Raw genomic sequence first — 19,951 nt, forward strand, 5'->3', positions numbered from 1 at the left:
ATAGTCACAATAAAGATACTGGAAAATGACCGAAATAATAGTTGTAGTAGTTCATGGCATAGCAGGACGTAGCCGGACGTAGCTGGACGTAGCCGGACGTAGCTGGACTAACTGGACGTAGCTGGACGTAGCAGACGTAGCAGACGCAGCAGGGCACTGCAGAGCGTAGCGGGGTGTACAGGGCATAGCAGGGTGCGAGCAGGACCACTGGGACGCTGCAACCATGATTTAGTGCCCACCCTAGTCGTCCCTCCAGAAAAACGTGATTATGTCGATGGCATAATTCAATGCATAATCAGCCAAAGTCTGCATATTTATTCGGGGGCCGCATTTTTCAAATACGTGCACTTTCGCCGCATAAATTGTCGATTTCCGCGCAAAATATGCGGGCTTGCATGATTTCATAATCCCCGCATTTTCGTTGCAAAAAGTCACACATATCTTAGCGAAAGTTGAAAAATATTGTGTTTACTTCACAAAAGAGCAGCCATTTTCCCCTGTGGCCATGGGAACGTTATGAGTGACGTAATTACACGATGTGAACATCATCGAAAAGCAGGGTGTTGGGGGAATCACTTTTTTTCTCTTTTTCATCAAACCGCAGTTTTTGCAAGTTCCCGCAATTTCACACATAAAATTGCATAAATATTGCTCATATTCCATCGCATTTTTTAAGAAACGTGCCGCATAATCAAGGATTTTTGCCCGCAACAATCACAAAAAACTCCTATTCCAAGGAAACATGCTGGGCAAAGGACTCCAGGAAATATCTCCCCAGAGCCAAGTTAGTACAAGCATTTTGGGACAAGGATGCACACAGATTGAAAGAGAGATCAACTAACTGAATAGCAGAAGAAACCTTTAGTAATAGGCAACAATATACAACATTACAGAACATTCTTTAACAGTATTAACCATACTGGAAATGGATCCAATGGATTGAATAAACCACATCCCCCTCCTTCTCCTGCAGCTGAAGCAGACTCCAGCAGATGACAACCCCATCTGTCTTTCCTACCGATCTGAGTACGACTGGTTGATGGCCAAGATTTTTGTGAGAAGTGCAGATTTCAGTGAGCATCACTCAATGTTCACCTGCTGCGCACTCATCTGCTGGCTGAAGTGTTTGCAGTGTCACTGCTGCGTAATGTGCCAATGGTGCATCCACTGTACAAGGTAACTGAAGGCTGAATACTGTACTTACTGTAGTTGTAGTTTTATCAACTTGATTTTTTTTATCTTCCAAGTTGATGAATCATGTTTGTGTGTATTTATTTGCAAGCATTTCTCACTGCTACGTAGTATAGAAGCACCAGATTTCTGACTTTGTTAACATGTAATAGTGTTACTAACAGAGTTCCCCTCCTTCCCTCAGCTCCTCATACCTTACACTCGCTACACTCTGCAGATCACTACTTAGCTCGAAGTCTTCTAATATCTGAGACTGGAGTTTTTACACAGGTACTAACACAAGAAGCTCACTAAACAACATTTTTTTTCAATGTCATTTACAGTATTTGTCTCTAACATAACATATTCCTTACATATCTGACTGTTATCTAGTTTGCAGCTTCTGGTGGAGAGGTATGATGACAATCCTGCAGAGATCACTGTCCTCAATGAGGTACAGCTCCCTCTGCTACCAGACGACATTGCTGAACGGGGTGTGGAGGCTTGCCGACTTCTACTACAGGGATGATGGACTCAAGCTTTGGGATATCATCCAAAGGTAGTACAGGTGTCCCCATATTGGGGAAAAAAGGAGCCCAAATCCTGCCCTCTTTAGTAGCTAACTTTTTCCAAATAACATTAACAACAGGCGAACACCTACAGTACTTTGACATCACTGATGAGTTACCTCAAGTTACCACAGTACGGGCACGCACTCTACCACCTCAGCTACCCAGGCGCCCTAGCTACTGCTCTTATTTGAGTAGAGTGGCAGTTGGTTAAGAAATTTTAATCAATATTCCTGCCTGAAATACTTCACGAACTTACGAACCTCGGCGAGATGAGATGACATGAGAGGCATCCCTACACTTAACATTGAAGGTGTCAGTTTCAATAAAAAACTATATTCAGTGTGGTTGAGTCCTGTAGCTCTGAGGTGATATCCAAGTATAATCATTTGTAATATGGCAGAGGGGACTGTATTGGAATGACAGAATATGAAATGTGCACTTCTTTTGGGGTTTAAATGAAATGAATGATTCACCTACATAAATAGTATGAATACAAACATATTTACTTTCTTCCCCATAGTTAGATGTGAGAAGTTTGTGTGTTAAGTACGGAGCTACAGCCAAGAGGCTATTATCTTAGCTAGCATAAAGACTGATCTCTCCAAATGTCCAAAATACGCCTACCAAAGCCTACCTCGCTGTAAAACCCAGATCATTACTCGCTCCAAATCTTTAAGGGGTGGCAGTAGCTCAGTCTGTAGGGAGTTGTGTTAGGAACCCGAGGCTTGCTGGTTCAAGTCCCCATATGGACCAAAGTACAGAGTGTGTATTGGTAGCTGCCACTTCAACCTCCTGACGCTGCCAATGAGGACTGTCTCACTACTGCAGAGTGCATAACATGCATATCTCAACAGGAACGTGTTTTTATATTTACCTACCTACATTTCTCAAGGTTTGTGCAGGAGTGCTCAGCTTCTACTACAAGAATGACGCTGAGTCCAGAAGACTCCGAACTGCAGAAGTGGATTTCAGACATTTTTGAACATGGATTTCTTTCCCAAGCAGCACGGTGAGTTTTAATAAATAAATAAAAGCTCATTATGGTGATGAATGATGCTTTATGTGCACATTTAGATATTATATTATCATAATGCAAACTAACTCAACCAGTCATCTGGATGTCTTTGAGTCAGTTTATTCCTTCTCATTCTCAGAATTCCACCAGAGCTTAACCACCGTGGCTGAGTTGGTCAAGTTTGTCACCATGGTGATCTTCACTTGCTCAGGACAGCACTCAGCTGTGAATACTGGACAGTGAAGCCTTTTAATTTAACTTTTTTTGGGAGTGGGTTCATGAGGTGTTGCAGTTTTGTTCTGACTGAAGAAAGATGGAGACATTAACAAGAGTCTACAGCCATGCTAACAGTCTGTGACGCTGCACTTAGTCACAGTGATGCTTTAACTAAATGCAGCACATGCTAAAATACTCACTATGAAAACGCTAACACCTGACTTTAGTATTTATGTTTACCAAGATCACAATCTTAGTTCACCATGTGACATGCAAACATTTAGTATTAGCACAAACACAAGACAGCTGAGATGGATGGAAATGTCATTTTGCAGGTATTTGGTCATAAAGATTGGACAAATATAATTTTGATGTGATGATGCGCTGGATGACAGTCAGAGGATCACCAAAGTGATTCCAACATGAATGTGTGAACTAGATTTTAATGACATCTAGCAAATAAAGTTGTGGCGCTAAGTAAAAAGTCAGGGATCACCAAGTGATTAGATCTATCCTCTGGGACCACGATCAGTGTGGACCAGAGTGGTGACTGACTGACCGATTGACTGACATGGCTGACTTCAAGAGTATTAAAGCGTACTCTCGCCAAAATGCAACCTAGGGTCTTTTTGTGAATGTCCCCGAGTCAAACTTTCGTTAGCATAATTAGATGGAAGCACCACTTTTAAGATTGACTGACTGTATTTTCGTTTTCGGTCAATGGTCTTTTGAATGGGAGACCTAGGAGCACTACTATGATCACATCAAAATCACTGATTAGTGATAGTGCCCCTAGCTCTCCCATTCAAAAGACCCAAACAAAATACTGTAATTCTTAAAGTGCCGTTTCCGTCCTAATTATGCTTTTAAACAAAGTTTGACTCGGGTACATTCACAAAAAGACCCTAGTTGCATTTGGCGAGCGTTACGCTTTAGCAGTATCTGTCAATCATGAATTCATTGCAGTATGACTATGTAGCTGGATGCCCACACTCCCATCTCTCTGCAACTTCCTCCACCAACCACAAAGGGAAACAGCACGCCACGATGCTGCAGACATTCCCTGACTCAACACACAGTTCAGGGAATGGCCACCATGTGGCTACTCAGCAAGCAGTCGTCTGACTTCGTAGTGCCAGAGATTTTATGAAATATATTATATAAATCACATTATGTTCAGGTTGTAAAAATAGTTCACTATGTCATTAGGGCTAGACACCCTCTTTGAGCCACAGAAAGAAATCATGCTCACTACAACTGTACATTATATAGCCAATAGTTAAGTTCAACATTTCTAAACAGTCTTTTTACATGTATCATTTATCTCATTAGGTCCCTCTTGGCCAATACCCAGAGGACCATTTCAGTGAGAAGATTCCCTGCAAGCTGATTAAGGATTTTCAAGAGAGCTTGAAGGGTTAGTGTGGTCATCAAAGCCAGAAACAAGAAGCTGGAGGTCCCATACACATACATGGATCCAAGAGAGCTAGAAAACAGCGTGGCCATTTAAATAGCAGAAGTGTGACCTCCTCAGCTGTTGGCCAAATTCAGCTTCATATTAACACAAGTGAGAAGGGAAGAACTGCCGTTTCTGTTTTTAACTGATACTATAGTGGAAAGAATGACTGCTGTGATTGTTGTGTTTAGTATACAGTCTGATTGATTACACTCTGGTGCAAAAAACACATCCTAAATCTTCTTAGTTTATCAATGACTACACAGGGCATCTTATTAAAATAAATTACGAATGAAAAATAGAAATGTGAAGCTGCTGCATTGAGAAGTTTCTTATAAACACATGTATCTTCAGAAACAAATGTGTCAGTTTGCACTGTCTGCCCTCATTGGACTATTTTATATTTTCTGGGCTGCTCTACAGCATGGTGTGTTGTGTAGTAGCCTTTCACTGATAACTGAGCTATAGCTTGTTCTGTATGTGAGATTGTTTTGTCTGTACCAGTTATAATATCTATATATATATATTATATATTATATATATATATATTATATATATATATATATAATATTTATAAGTAGATTTAGCTTTGTTTACTGTAGTTTTATTTTTTTAACATTTTACTGATGACGAAACTTTGAATCAGCTTTTTTCTGTGCTAGAGAATGGTGAATATAAATGATGTGGCTGATTTGTCATGTAATATCACAGCAAAGCCCTATTGCACAGTGCTACACAATTTGATTTATTGTTCACAATGATTAAAATGTAACTTCGTCTTTAATTTCTCTATATTCTATACATTGTTTATGTTTTAGAAATTGCTCTTGTATGTTGTCCGTGTTATTTGTGTGTGTGAATTTCTGCATTTATATTGTATGGTTTTTCCACACCAAAATAAAATTGCTAAACCTCCATAATGATGAGTGGGAGATTATTATTATCATCATTACCTAACTACATCAGAGGCCTGTACTACGAAGCAAGATTTGGCGTTAACGAGGTAACTTCAGGTTCACCCAGGGTTTTCTGTATCACAACGGTGGATCACTTGTTACCCGGGTTAAATCACCATGGTAACTTATGCTGAACAGCTAACCTGGTCGGGAGCAGGTTATGTTGGAGATTAGAGATCACCGGTGTTAAAGCACCGCCTACTGACCAATCAATGCTCGATTGATAACGGCGTCACCGCTCTTAGAAGATCAGGTGGAGCTCGGTGTGCAGAGAGAGAGAGAGGGGGGGGGGAGAGAGGGGGGGGAGAGAGAGAGAGGAGAGAGAGAGAGAGAGAGAGAGGAGGGAGAGAGGGGTGCGCTCATAGTTAAACATTAGAGAGCGACAACCCCGTTAACATTCCCTGATGGGTATTTTTATGAAAGATATAGATTTTCAGCAGAGGAATTACGTATAGGATATTTGTTGGCTTGTTGAGCTGTGTGTTGCCAATGACACACTCAGTTTGAATTATGTTTTCATATAGGGCCGCGAGCAGCCGACAGCAGGGGCGAACGGCCCTATTGACACTGAAGGAATTATTTTCCCGCCACTTAATTGGCTTTTTGAGGGCTGTAGACATATGCCAAAACTCACCAAATTTGGCGGTCGTCCTCAAGTCTGGTGAAAATGTACGTATTATTACGAGTTTACCGGGTAATAGCGCCGCGACAATGGCTCGCTAGCGCCACGTACAATGTTAAAAACATTGAGCCCCTGCATGCGTTTTACGTAGTAGACTCACACGAAACTTGGTAAGACATATGTCTCATGTCAAGATGTATGGCACAAAACGTCATTGAAGCCATACCTAAGCCCAACAGGACGTCCGCCATGTTGATTTCAAAGTTGCGAAATTAGTGCGATTTGGCCATTTCCACATGTCGTATCTTTAACGAACGCCTCCTAGAAGTTCATCCGATCAACTTACAACTTCGGTCTGTGCCATCTTAAGCCATAAAGATGCAAAGTGTAAAAGAAAACTTTTCGTCATAGGGCATGGCCGTGGCGGGGCGGCCATTTTGTGCGTTTCGCCGCCGAAACAGGAAGTGGGTGTAACTTGAGCGTACATTGACCAATGGCTCGAAACTTTTCAGGATTCATAGAGGCCACCTGATGACAACTAAAGGCCGATATATTACTTAAAGTCTAGGCGCCCCTAGTGGCACCAGGCAGTAGGCCTCAAGTAGTGTATCAGTATGTACTCAAACTTGGTCTGTATCATCCACCACCTTAACTGATGAAAGTATTCAAAGAAACTTACTTTCGTCTGACGTGTGGGCGGGGCGTGGCGCCATGTGGAGTGTTGATGCGATGACAAATAATGTGTTGTAACTTGAGTGTACGTTGTCGTATCTCTGCCCGAAAATTCTCACAATTGACAAGGGTCCAGGCTGAGGACACCTACAGGCCATATTTGACTTTTGGTCATAGCGCCCCCCGCTGGCAACAGGAATGCGCCTTATATGACAAACATCATCCGATTTACATGAAACTTAGAATGTGTGGTCTACATGTGATAATGAGCCGCCCCTATATATAACCACGCCCACTTACTCAGGCCACGCCCCCTTTCATAACATTTGAACCGTTTAAGGTAGAGTCTTGTGTGAGGTGTCATGAAATCAGCAGAGTTCCTTCTTCATTGGTGATGGTTTGGCCCGCCCCCTATGCTTAAGCCACGCCCTCTTTCATAACATTGAACCGTTTAAGGAAGAGTCTTGTGTGAGGTGTCATTGAACTCAGCAGAGAGTTGCTTCTTCATTGGTGATGTTTGGCCCGCCCCCTATGCTTAAGCCACACCCCACTTTCATAACATTTGAATGATTTAAGGTTGACCATTGTGTGAGGTATCAGTGAACTCAGCAGAGAGTGCTTCTTCATTGGTGATGGTTAGGCCCGCCCCCTATGGCTAAGCCACGCCCCTTTCATAACATGTGAACCATTTAAGGTAGAGTCTTGTGTGAGGTATCATTGAACTCAGCAGAGCGTTCCTTTTTGATTGTGATGATTGACCCACCCCCTATGATTAAGCCACGCCCCCTTCATAACAATTGAACCGATTACGGTAGACCCTTGTGTGAGGTATCATTGAACTCAGCAGAGAGTTCCTTTTTAATTGGTGATGGGTTTGAACCGGCCCCTATAATTTAGCCACGCCCCTTTTTATAACTGGTGACCATTTAAGGAAGAGTCTTGTGTGAGGTGTCAGTGAACTCAGCAGAGAGTTGCTTCTTCATGGTGATGGTTTGGCCCGCCCCCCTATGCTAAGCCACGCCCCTTTCATAACATTTGAACCATCTAAGGTAGAGTCTGTGTGAGGTATCATTGAACGCAGCAGGGAGTTCCCTTTTCATTGGTGATGATGTGCGGTGTCTGAGTGCCGCCAAATGCACGGTCGCAAGGAGCGGCGACCGCCGGTGACCCCGACTCGCGCAGAGGAGCGAGGGGCCCGTCCATCGCTGCTTGCAGCTTTAATTTTTATTTGCTCTCACATGGCTTCCCACTGCCAGGGTTGCAACTGAAATAAAAGACTAAAGCAACGACAGTTATGGAAAGCACAAGTGTAATTATGGTCAGATCTTGGTCCTGACTGATGGGGAAGTGATATATGATAAGCGTTGTGATTTACGCATGTACAGCGTCGGCTATTTTTTTGCCAGCTTCCCTCCTGTTTTAGGAAGCAGCGACTGTATTGCGTTTTGCCTGTAAAACCGTGTCTGTGTTCCTCATATTTATGTAGAATTGTAGTTTGCTCTCTTATGTAAAATATGCGGCTCTGGTAGATGTTGTGATTGGTTGTGCTGTGCAAACACTGCCTCTTTTATGTGAATGTGCTGGATTGGGAAACCCTGAGTTGATTGAACTAGTTGTAACCAGCGTCGTGACACAGGTTATGAGGACCGCGGTTGTTAGTTAGGTGAAGCCGGATAACTGAAATAAATCCAGGACATGTTGATCTGGATCCTAGTACAGGCCTCTGATGTTAAAACTCAGACAAACTGAAGGTATTGTACTGGCCCCAAACACCTCCGAAATCTCATTATCTGAATATATGCTCTGGATGAAATCGCCTGGCCTCCAGCACCATTGTAAGGAAAAGAGTTATCATTGATCAGAATATATTCGTCTATTACGCTACATAAACAACGTCAAGAACCGCCTATACTTAGCCACAACCTGTCTTCAATGATGCAACGAATATCCAGTGTGATGACCCTCCTAACTCTGTGTCTGCCTGCTCAATAATCCGAGCCATGATGGTTTTAAGGTGCAGCTGATGCACTGTTGCATGATTTGAGCACCGTGTGCCCATTGCTGCTCAGCTCCACAGGAAATCAAAAGACCAGCTTCCTAATAACCTGAATTTAGTGGCCTGTGTGTGTCTCTTCCAAGTTTTTGCCATGACTAGAGCCAGGTTTATGACGTGCTTTGTGGCGCTGTATTCTTATAGCTGGCTCTTAATGGTCAGCACCATCCTCTCTTACAGACGTGGTGACTTCCTATGACACACTGACTATCAATTTAGGTAGATGTGTAACCTTCCCGTTTTCGTCTGAGTGTGTAAGTCTTCACACACACATACATATATATATAGGCCACCATTTTATACATAAAGATTAGCGGATGAGGCATACATGAGCCCAGTTTATGTGCTGAGGCCTTTGAGAGAAGAGAAGCATGATGTAATAGCAGTCAGACAGCCAGCAGAGCAGCTTATTCACTCTGTCTCCAGAGATCCTGTTTCCGCTGAAAGCTTTCACTCGCCAGCAGTCTGCAGGATCATCAGCTCCACCACGTAGGGACAACTAGCCCAGTGGACAGACAGAAACAGAACTGCTTTATCATTAATTTTAAAAAAGAGTTCATTATACAAACAGTTCAGTGCATCTGTTTTCTGTCTATCATCAGTTTGTCTTCAAGTAAACATGTTTCTCTGTTTCGTGGATCATTTCCAACAAGTTATTTTATCTATTTAGGTTCTTTCCGCCAAAGACACAACCATGATGCTGATTCCACACAACAAGACACTATGTTAAAACTAAAACACACACACCCATTCAGACACACCTGGAGCATTAGAATATCGAAATAAAGATGATCTGAGAGCTGATTCCATCTGAGTTCAGTCCAAATGATCCACACAGAGAGTGAAGAGATGACTCAAGTCAAAGGTCACCACTGCATGTTGGTTGTCTGTTCTCTCCCTCACTTGATCTCTTTCTGTAGGACACTGCTTTAAAGTGCCCATATTATGAAAAAATCATTTTTTCTGGGATTTGGGGTGTTATGTTGTGTCTCTGGTGCTTCCACACGCATATAAACTTGGACAAAAAACCCTCCATGCTGTTTAGAGTGAGATACGGTTTCTGAATGTGTCCTGTCTTCAGTCTCCTGGTGAGCTGGTCAACATCTGCACGGCTTTTGGCCGAAATGAGGTGGCTAACGCTAGCATGTTAGCTTTAGTTTCTATAGTTTTAACAGGCAGAAACACATTTGTGTGACAGAGAGAGAGAGAGAGAGAGAGAGAGAGAGAGAGACAGAGAGAGAGAGAGAGAGACAGAGAGAGAGAAGAGATAGAAGAGAAAAGAGAGGAGAGAGACAGAGAGAGAGAAGAGAAAATCAGAGAGAGCTGAGAGAGAGAAGAGACAGAGAGAACAGAGATTGTGTGTGTCGAAGAGATAGAGACAGAGATGAGATAGATGAGAGGACCTCATTCAACTGACTCCATTGGGTTTGGGACCCTTGGAACCCACTGTGGAGTAGTAACACACCCCTTTTTTTAATCATTTAAGTGGCCATTTTAACATGTATTAGCTGTGACTCTATATTAAAAAGACATTCGATAATCCATAACATCATTCTTCCTATCCAGAATCATCAGATAGATATGTGCACAGTCTAAAAAAAGAATTAAAAAAATATTAAAATATCATCAAGTACTATAAAATCATCAATCAAAGCTAGAGGAGTTTTCCTCCGTATACACGCAGGTCTGTTAGCCCTATAGCTGACACACAGCATGAAGCCCAGCTGTCTAATGCAGGTCCATTAAGACTCTCAGCATCTGTCTGGACGTCCCCGTGACTGTGACTGTCAGATGTGACTGTCCGATTTCTGTGCTCCAGATGTGACTGTGACTGTCCAGATGTGCCCTCACATAGTGAGCTGGGTGATACTGACATTAGTTTTCTATTACTGCTTGTCAGAAAGCCTCATAGTGACACGTGACGATGAAGGAGGAGGGCTTTCACTCGGTGTGACTGGTTAGACACTATGTGCTGATCTCAGATATGACCAACATTTCAAATGGAGGACTCATCTCTACAGCTGCTGCTGGGTAAGTTCAACTTAATGTGTGTCTCCAACAGGGACGTCACTAGGATTGAAAGAAGGGGGGACTTAGCCCCTAGCTCTGCTAATCTTCCTTACAAACGTTACTCCTAATGTTAGCTTTTAGATACATCAAAGCTGCATGGGGGGAACTTACTTAGGCTGTCTTCCTGCTGAGTTATTCTGTAGCTATGTCTCAATGCTATCTATCTGCTCATGTAAATGGTGATAAAGTAATCCATACCTAATTCCTCTCTCTATTAGATAAGTTGTCAAAAATAAATATTTAATTACACTGATTACTGTTATTGACAGTAGAGTGGTTGAATCATGCCATGTCAACATCCAAATGTCACGTCCAGCTCAAATCAGTAAACAGACAAACAGAGGTCAGTGTACTACGACAAATAGCAGTACAATAGAAAGAATACAATAATAAATAGCTATTGTGCATACTTTATTTATGTAGCTGTTAATAAGGATCCTATTTAAAGTAGTCTACTGTCTGAATTAATAACATGATGGTGGAGGATTAACAGTTCAAACTATTACGTACTATGTATGTATGTAGCATACATGCTTCTCTCTCTCTCTCGCTCCCTCTATTCTTAAATATCTTCCCAGTATCCATCGGCTGCAATGAATTGAAGGATATACGGTACAATAGCATTAACAGTGCACTATGACACAGTAGCATTTCGAGTGAGAAATCGGTGAAAACGTTTTAATCATAATTTAATGATTTCCTGCTTTGTTTTTATGCCGCCTGGCGCTCTCTCCTCTTCAGTCACTCTCTACTCGACCCATCTTACCAGCTCACTACGTTCAGCTGATAATATAAATAAAACCGACTGCAGTGCACAACGACACAAACAGATGAATGGTACAGGAAGATTGATTCAACGTAGTGAGTGATACAGAGTGCACTGTAAAAAATACTGAAATCTCATTATTTTTCTTAATAAGCTTAAAATCTGCGTAGGGAGGTTGGTCGGGGGGAGATGGTCAAACACAGGACTTTCACTCAGGAGACCGGGGATCATGTCCCGCGTGTCACGTTTCCTAAACCCAACTGTAGCTTTCTTCTTGTACTAAACCTAACCCCGTTGTTCTTTTCCTAAACCCAAACGTGCCGTTGTTGTCCCGCGTCCCGTTATTGTTTTCCTAAATCCAACCTGAGCTCGAAATACAACGTCCCGTTCTAGTGTAGACATACATGTGGATAGCTCATAATGCGTACAGATAACAAGCGCCACTTGGCTTTAGAAAGTGGTGTGTATGTTTACGCGAAGTCATGATGTCACGTTGCATAACTATCTCATATCAGTGCATTGTTTTTCGGTGCACTACAGCCAGAGTTTTTCTGTTTTGATGTCTTGTTGCCTGTTAAACTAACCTGAGGGTCATTTCTCTTCAGTTCTGATCTCACTGCTGAGCTGCACAACCAACCAAGGTCAGTAGACGTCTTTGTCACATCTGAACAGTTATTCACTCACTAACAGAAAAGTTAGTGTTTCAGACAGTGGTTGAGGAGTTAAACTGCAGTGCAGTGAACAGTGAAATGAGGAATATGAGGAATGTGTCAGAATGAAAATCATCTTCTATAACTGCATCTTTCTGTCCCTCCTCCCTCCAGTCTCTCTGACTGTGAGTCCTAGCAGCTCTCAGATGTTTAAAGGACAGTCTGTCTCTCTGAGCTGTGAGGAGGACGACAGCTCTGCTGGATGGACTCTGAGGAGGAACACAACCAGAGAAACTAGAGCTGAGTGTAAAGACTGGGAAGGAATATCTGCTGGTTCTTCCTGTAACATCAGCTACATGGCCCCATCAGACAGTGGAGTTTACTGGTGTGAGTCCAGAGAGGGAGCAACCAGTAACAGCATCAACATCACTGTCCCTGGTAAGATCAGACTGTGGAGTCAGTATTGATGAAGCTGTGTGTGAATGGATGACATGCTGTAGTTTGTCTCTGTGTTGAGGTGGACCAGTGATCCTGCAGAGTCCTGTCCTCCCTGTGATGGAGGGAGAAGACCTCACTCTGCTCTGTAAAACAAAGACGTCCTCCAACCTCCCAGCTGGTTTCTATAAAGATGGCTCCTTCATCAGGACTGAGCCTGCAGGTCACATGACCATCCACCATGTTTCCAGGTCTGATGAAGGCCTCTACAAGTGTAACATCAGCAGTGATGGAGAGTCTCCACCCAGCTGGGTCTCTGTCACAGGTGAGGAGGTTAAAGGTCATTATTCATCTTAGGGTGCTTTCACACCTACAGTTCTGTAGACTCTGTGTGATTTGGGGGCATCATTTTTTATTTAGTTCTGCATTGATTTTTGGGTCACTTCCTGTGTGTCTGATTGTGTTCTCACATGAAGTGACCAAAATCTTGACCACTTGGAAAAAAACAGAGACCTCCGTATTCAAGCAACCAGAGTTCTGTTATTTGGTCTGCACCAGAGTTTGAATGAGCTTTCACACCGCCCCAAACCAACGGGCGTATCCAAGGAAACGCTCCAGGGTTGGGTTAACACGGTGTGGAAGCAGCCTAACCCACCGTCTGATATCAGATATCTCTTCCTCTAACTAGACCAGGGGAATTCACTCAATTACATGATACACAACATTGAAGTTAAAAGACTAAAGCTTCACATAAAAAGGAGGAACAGTGAAATAGCTGAACGTGTTATCTACTTACTTTGATTTCTTTGCTTTTAATTAAATATTGTTCTGTTCATTTTAGGGAAACCCACGACCACGAAAACTACAAGTCCTCCTACAACCTCCACGACTACAAGTCCTCCTCCAACCTCCACCACTTCTTCCTCTCCCCCCTCCAGTCCTGGCTCCTCTCCTCCTCCCCTTGTGTTGTGGTCTGCTGTTTCAGTCGGTGTCCTGGTTCTCCTGGTTCTCCTGGTTCTCCTGGTTCTACTTGTGAGACACATCCGTAGGAAACCTAGAGGTTAGTCTCATAATACTCATATTGCGCTGCAGTTTAAAATCTAAATTTACTGTTGATATTTTCAATTTCAGAATTGGAGTGAAGTGTTCAAACAACAGTTTCTTCAAGTCAAACGTCTCTTAGGATTCTCATGAATCACTATTCTGTTGTTGACAAACCATCCTCACCACGAGGGCCCTTTAGCATGCTCCGGAGCTTTTGATTGAATCACATAATCTTTCCATCTTTACGGATGTCTCTTTAATGGATAAACTGATTGAAATTAATGTTAACTTTGGTTCATTTCAGCTGCTGAAGCTGAAGCTGGAGATGATGACGTCATATACAGTGAAGTCACCATATCACGTAACCTGCAGCAGCCAATCAGACGGAGCAGAGGTAAAGATGTTTTTACTGATTTTCAGAAGAAAACCGTGTGTGTTCTTGGTTTAATGTCCTGAGAGGACGTTTTGAGAAAAGAACATTTTATAAAATAGGGATATTGTAAAAAAACGAATTAAATGTTTTTTTTGTGACAACAGTCACAGTGTAAGGTCTATTTTAGTAGATAACAGGGTGTGTGGTGCTTGTCATGAGAGGCTGGGTGTTTTGTCCCCTGTGGTTAAACAGCTCTAACAGCTCTAACAGTTCTAACAGTTCTGTGGTCGTCCAGTTTCCTGTTTCTCATAGCAACCCTTCAGCTGAGTGGGGGTCTGTTCACGCTTCACTGCAGGACACAGGACAAAACAAAGATCATATCAATAAACTATAAATGTGCATATTTACATATCTCTATACGTTATGATCACTTACAATAGATCTAAAGTAATGGAATATGTTCATGTAAACAGTAAAATGCCATTGTTAAGGAAACCTCAGGAGCAGCACGACTCATATTCCCATACGTGAAGAAGGTTCTGGAGACATTGATGACTTACACAGAAGCATTTAATGAACTCTGGATCAGGGAGAATCAGGAAAACAGTCCAGTTAAACCACGTTAAAGTGTAATGCCTCCCAACTCTGAGGGTCTGTGATCTCTAGACCTCGTTCTGACCTTTAAAATCTGATCGGAGTGATCTGGGGTCTCATTTATAAAACTGTGCGTAGGATCCATACTAAAAGTGTACGTACGCCCAAAAGCCAAAAATGGCGTACGCCAAAAACAATTCAGATTTATAAAACCGTGCGTACATACATCTGTAAGCAATGTTCCCTTTATAAATCACAGATTACCTACAAGTAAGTGTGCGTACGTGAATCAGCCTCTTATCCCACCCTGTACACGCCCATTTTTAACCATAAATAGTCAATGCAGAGCACCTCGTAAATGCTAATAAGTATGTTAATGACACTGGCAGTCACCGAATCATGCCGAATCATGACGACTGGCGGAGAAAAAGCAAAAAACCTCTCAGACGCTGGTGAATTGCTGCCAATTGAATTATAATTTCGGCCTGTTGTCGCACAGTGTAGGGAAACCTGATCTATAGACTACCTTTATTAATAATATCTTCTAAAACGGCAGGCATTACGGCACTCGGGGACAGCTTCGATATACCAGACCTGTATGATAAGATTTAACAGAACTATACTGTATATTATATCCAAACAAGCCTTAGTGATAAAGGTGAAGATTATATATAATATTTATTTAACAGCTGGCCATTTCCCTCTGGAAACAGCCGGTATCCCCCAGAGTGGCGAGGACCTGTATTTGGACCGGGATGTCACGGTTCCGGCGCGTTGCCCTCTCTACTGGCCCCAATTCAGTACATAGATATCCAAGAGCTCAGCTTTATGGAATTTAAATCTGCATATTAGCCAGTCATCGTCATGGTCCCTGAAGCCTTTTTCTCTCCTGTTTCTTCCATTGGGGGTTAGTCCTCCTGCAGGGCCAGCAGTGCCATCATGCAGCATTACGCACAGGGGTCACCGCAGTATTTATATGTTTACAACAATTAGAGTGATTGTAGACACCTTGCCAAAATCACAGCATCAACTAGTGGTATTCCCCCCCACCCCAAGATACAATTTGAAGATGAAAGTCTAATAGGCAAACACACTTTTCTTCATGCAGGTTTTGTTATGAGCAGTATTAAAGTTAGGACCGATAACGAGGACATAAGTGTAACGAGGACATAAGTGTAACGATTGTGCAAGAGCTTAACGGCTGTATTTCCAGACTTTGACATTTGATGATATGTGCACAGTATTAAAGATATTTAGTTATTTACACTGTATTCTGCCGTTATCTAATGCTAGGGTATTTAAATGCTATCCTGTATTCCATGGAGTCGGGCCGTCTCATCCTTCTGCGCTCCGTAGCGGACGGTGACGGTGAGACAGCGGCGATTAAATATTAACGAGTTTTGATTTAAGATTTGATTTGTATTTTACAAGGTGTTTATGGAACAATTATCACTCAGTACAAGGGCAAATAACACTGCTGGATTTAATCTTCATGGTAACGTGGATGATATGGAGTGAAGAAATGTGCGTGTGGCATATCAATACTTGAAAATATTAAGAGTAATCTTTATTCCCACATGTACTTTCTGCAGTCTGACTTCAGTTCACCACCTCACCATCTGCGTCGCCAATTCCTATTCTCTCCAAAATGTGTGTACGCATGGGTCAGAGTTTGCGTGGAGGACCATGGGTCAGAGTTTGCGTGGAGGACCATGGGTCAGAGTTTGCGTGGAGGACCATGGGTCAGAGTTTGCGTGGAGGACCATGAGTCAGAGTTTGCATGGAGGACCATGGGTCAGAGTTTGCATGGAGGACCATGGGTCAGAGTTTGCATGGAGGACCATGAGTCAGAGTTTGCATGGAGGACCGTGGGTCAGAGTTTGCGTGGAGGACCGCACATTCTCCCGTCAAGTTTGTTTTTTATAAATCACAACCTTTGCGTGGGAAGTGGCGTACGCACATTTTCAGCCCCGTTTTGTGCGTACGCCACATTTATAAATGAGACCCCTGATCACTAGTAGACAGCTCTAGGTGTGGCAGCAGAATCTTTCTCCAAATGCTTCCTGATGGATCTCACTTCCCCGCTCTAGATGTAAATAAACACGCACATCATTTCTGTTTAAGCACACATAGACATCAATCAAGTAACATCCTTTTATCTTCTTACAGAGAAAGTGACCTTTTTTAAATAAATGAATATAGGCATTTATATTCCTGTTTGCGCACAGCTTTCCTGTCAAACAAATATATTTATTGAATAAAAAATTCAAATATCATGTTGGGAGATTTCCAAGTTCCAATGCCGGCTGGCCTCCCTCTCTCCCTCCCCCTCCCCCTCTCTCGTTCCCTCTCTCTTTCTCTCTCTCTCTCTCTCTCTCTTCCACTCTTTCTAATAATAATTTTGAACCGTCAGTTCTTCTAAATATATAATTTACTTGAAACTAGTAGCATAGGAAACATGCCTGCTCTCATGATTAAACTAGTGAACATTAAAGCCCATGGTCTCTGTGTGAACGGATTAGTATGTAGTAATGTGTTGAGTATTAAACAGTTGGGAGTGTAGAGGGAATGAAAAGAAATTGGTAAGGAGGTTTGAGTTGTGTTTATATATTTAGCATTTTGTTTAAAAAAGGGTTAGAGTTAGATAAATATATAATTATTTATTAATCATTTGCCCTTAATTTCACTTAAGCCCCCGCCCCCCAAAATGTCTGTGTCCGGCCCTGTTTCTGTTTGCATACAGGCTGGTTGTGTGTTTATTAATGTCAGTTGTTAGTCTCCTACTCATCAACTAAATCATACGTTAGAAACTTGCTGTGAATTGAAAACAGTGCTGCCTTCAGTCTGTCTGTGTGTCGACAAATGTACGCATGCAGGAGTCGTGTTATGTTACTGCTGATGAAGACCTGACATTTCCTGATTTTGGCATTTCATAATAAAATAATTTAAATAAGAAAATAACAGGGGGGCTTTTATTGTGAAGAATTTATAGGAAATGAAACTATTTCACGGCAGCTGATTTGAGTTTACCAGCTTTCTCCGTAGCAAAAACAAGGCTGTGTAACTCTGGCAATAGAAGACTAATAAATAACTAAAGGATGTAGGAGCAGGAATATCTGGAGTAATATCCTTCATATTGGTGAATTCTGGGACATTTTACTAAAAATAATGTTACTGTATCCCGGTGGCAGCCTTTTCCAATGAACAGCGCTGCAGAGAGCTCCCAAGAGCAGCAGCACAGTAACAAACACAGACACATCAATAACAGTATGATGTTAACATCCTAAACACACGATTTAGTGGTTTCTGACATGAGAAATATTTTGCGTAGTTCTGCACACAGTTGAGTAGGCGGCCCTAATGTGGCCTAGGACACATTTTCCTTTCTCATTGCGTAAAATACGGACACTTGGTCAGGTGCCTTTGGCGTTGTTATTGACACTAAAAGTCTCCTTTAGCGTCATATCTAAACGCACTTGGTCAGGACTATTGCCGTCACTTTTGATGCAGTTAGGTTAAGGAAGAAATGGTGGGTGGGCTTATAAAAGGTACATTTCTGTGACACGCGGGACAAGAACGGGACAGTTGGGTTTAGGTAAAGAAGAACAGGAAAGTTGGGTTTAGGAAACGAAGAACGGGACAGTTGGGTTTAGGTAAAGAAGAACGGGACAGTTGGGTTTAGGTAAAGAAGAACAGGACAGTTGGGTTTAGGAAACGAAGAACGGGACAGTTGGGTTTAGGTAAAGAAGAACGGGACGGTTGGGTTTAGGTAAAGAAGAATGGGACGGTTGGGTTTAGGTAAAGAAGAACGGGACAGTTGGGTTTAGGAAACGTGGGACACGACCCCCGGTCTCCTGGGTGAAAGTCCTGTGTTGTTTGACCCAACCAACCTCCCTACGTGGAATTTCGGCCTTCCACACTACTCACTACCGTAGTCGCTCTTAATACTATGTCATCTTCAAGCGCCACGAAGCTGCTGCTCTGCCCGGTACGTTCTACACACACGCTGAAGGGTGATTTTTGCGTTGTATCTGACGCTGACAGCCACTGCCCAAACGTCCATATTTTACAAGTTCGGAGTGAGAACGGGTTGGGCCCAGGACACATTTTCTGTTCTCACTGTTAATAAGAATGTGTATACATTTTGCCTAAACCACCTCCAAATGTGGTTTTTAAAATCTGATCTCAATGCCCCCCGAGTGTTTCCAGCTGTACTTAGATCTGTCCTCTTGTGATCTGATCACTCAGGTCTGATCTTAAAGCCAGTTAGAAACGGGCTGCAAGAGGCATGAATCTCTCGCTCAAGCTGTCAAGTTTGTGTTAGGCAAATATATTGATGGCGCCATAACAAAGATAAACTAAATCTAGTTCAGTCTCTTTCTGGGAAATAGGCACATTTTTACATTATTTCGTGTGTTAATAACCAAATGTTGTTTGTGCGACACCCTGACATGTTGACATGGTGACTTGTTCCTCCTGTGGTCAACATGTCTCTAAAAAAGAACAGCTCTGTGAGCGTTAAGTCAATTTCACATGAACTGGGTTTCCATTTAAGGCCTGCCATCAGCAACAAGTGTTAAGACGAAAAGAAAACTGTGACATTTTAAGTTGTACTTCCCCTCATGTAGACTTTGACACTTCTGTCTTAAAGCTACTGTATATCCTGATATTTGCTGCTAAAATGTATCAACTATTAAGTCCTTTTCTAATACTATGGAAAATAGTATTATTGATTGTAGTAAAAGTTAAATAATCAATGTCATTTCTTTTCCAGAGAGTGATCCTGCTGCAATCTACTCCAGAGTGAGAACAGAAGACGTCTGTTACGGACAAATAGTGAACAAAGACAAGAAATCAAACAGGAAGAGAGGTACGGCTGCTCTTCTTAACATGGCGAGCATTATAACGTGTGTTACAAAGTGACCACGTTTGTCTCTGAAGTAAAGGCTGGACTACAATAGAGCTGTTTGGAGCAGTTTGTGAACAGTGTTTTCTGTTGGAGATGGTAAGTCCCTTTGGGGGGACTTTGGGCTTTTTCACTTTGTAAACCTATAACATGCACAAAAAAGATATATAACACAATAAAGGAAAGGGAAAAAGCCAAAAAGTACAATATGAGCTCTAGTAAAGTATTACTGATTGTAGTAGGAGTTTAAATAATCAGTATACTTTTTGCATAAGTAGTGCATATACTGTACAGTCCTGATATTAATAATGATATTTCTTTTCCAGAGAGTGATCCTGCTGCAATCTACTCCGGAGTGAGAACAACAGACGTCTGTTACGG

The 19,951-nt window shown here is 42.2% G+C and overlaps 1 protein-coding gene and 1 pseudogene across 1 annotated transcript in view; one reads left to right on the forward strand and one right to left on the reverse strand.

Annotated features, from left to right (window-relative positions):
• The window catches only part of LOC116034906, a 399,592-nt pseudogene extending 395,044 nt beyond the window's left edge, over nt 1-4,548 (forward strand).
• Nucleotides 1-19,951, reverse strand: part of LOC116034141 (hemicentin-1-like) — a 1,482,957-nt gene that overhangs the window by 743,715 nt on the left and 719,291 nt on the right. The gene's annotated exons all lie outside the window — the stretch shown is intronic.

This window comes from Sander lucioperca, chromosome 17 (genome assembly GCF_008315115.2).
Source record: "Sander lucioperca isolate FBNREF2018 chromosome 17, SLUC_FBN_1.2, whole genome shotgun sequence".
Classification (NCBI taxonomy): Eukaryota; Metazoa; Chordata; class Actinopteri; order Perciformes; family Percidae; genus Sander; species Sander lucioperca.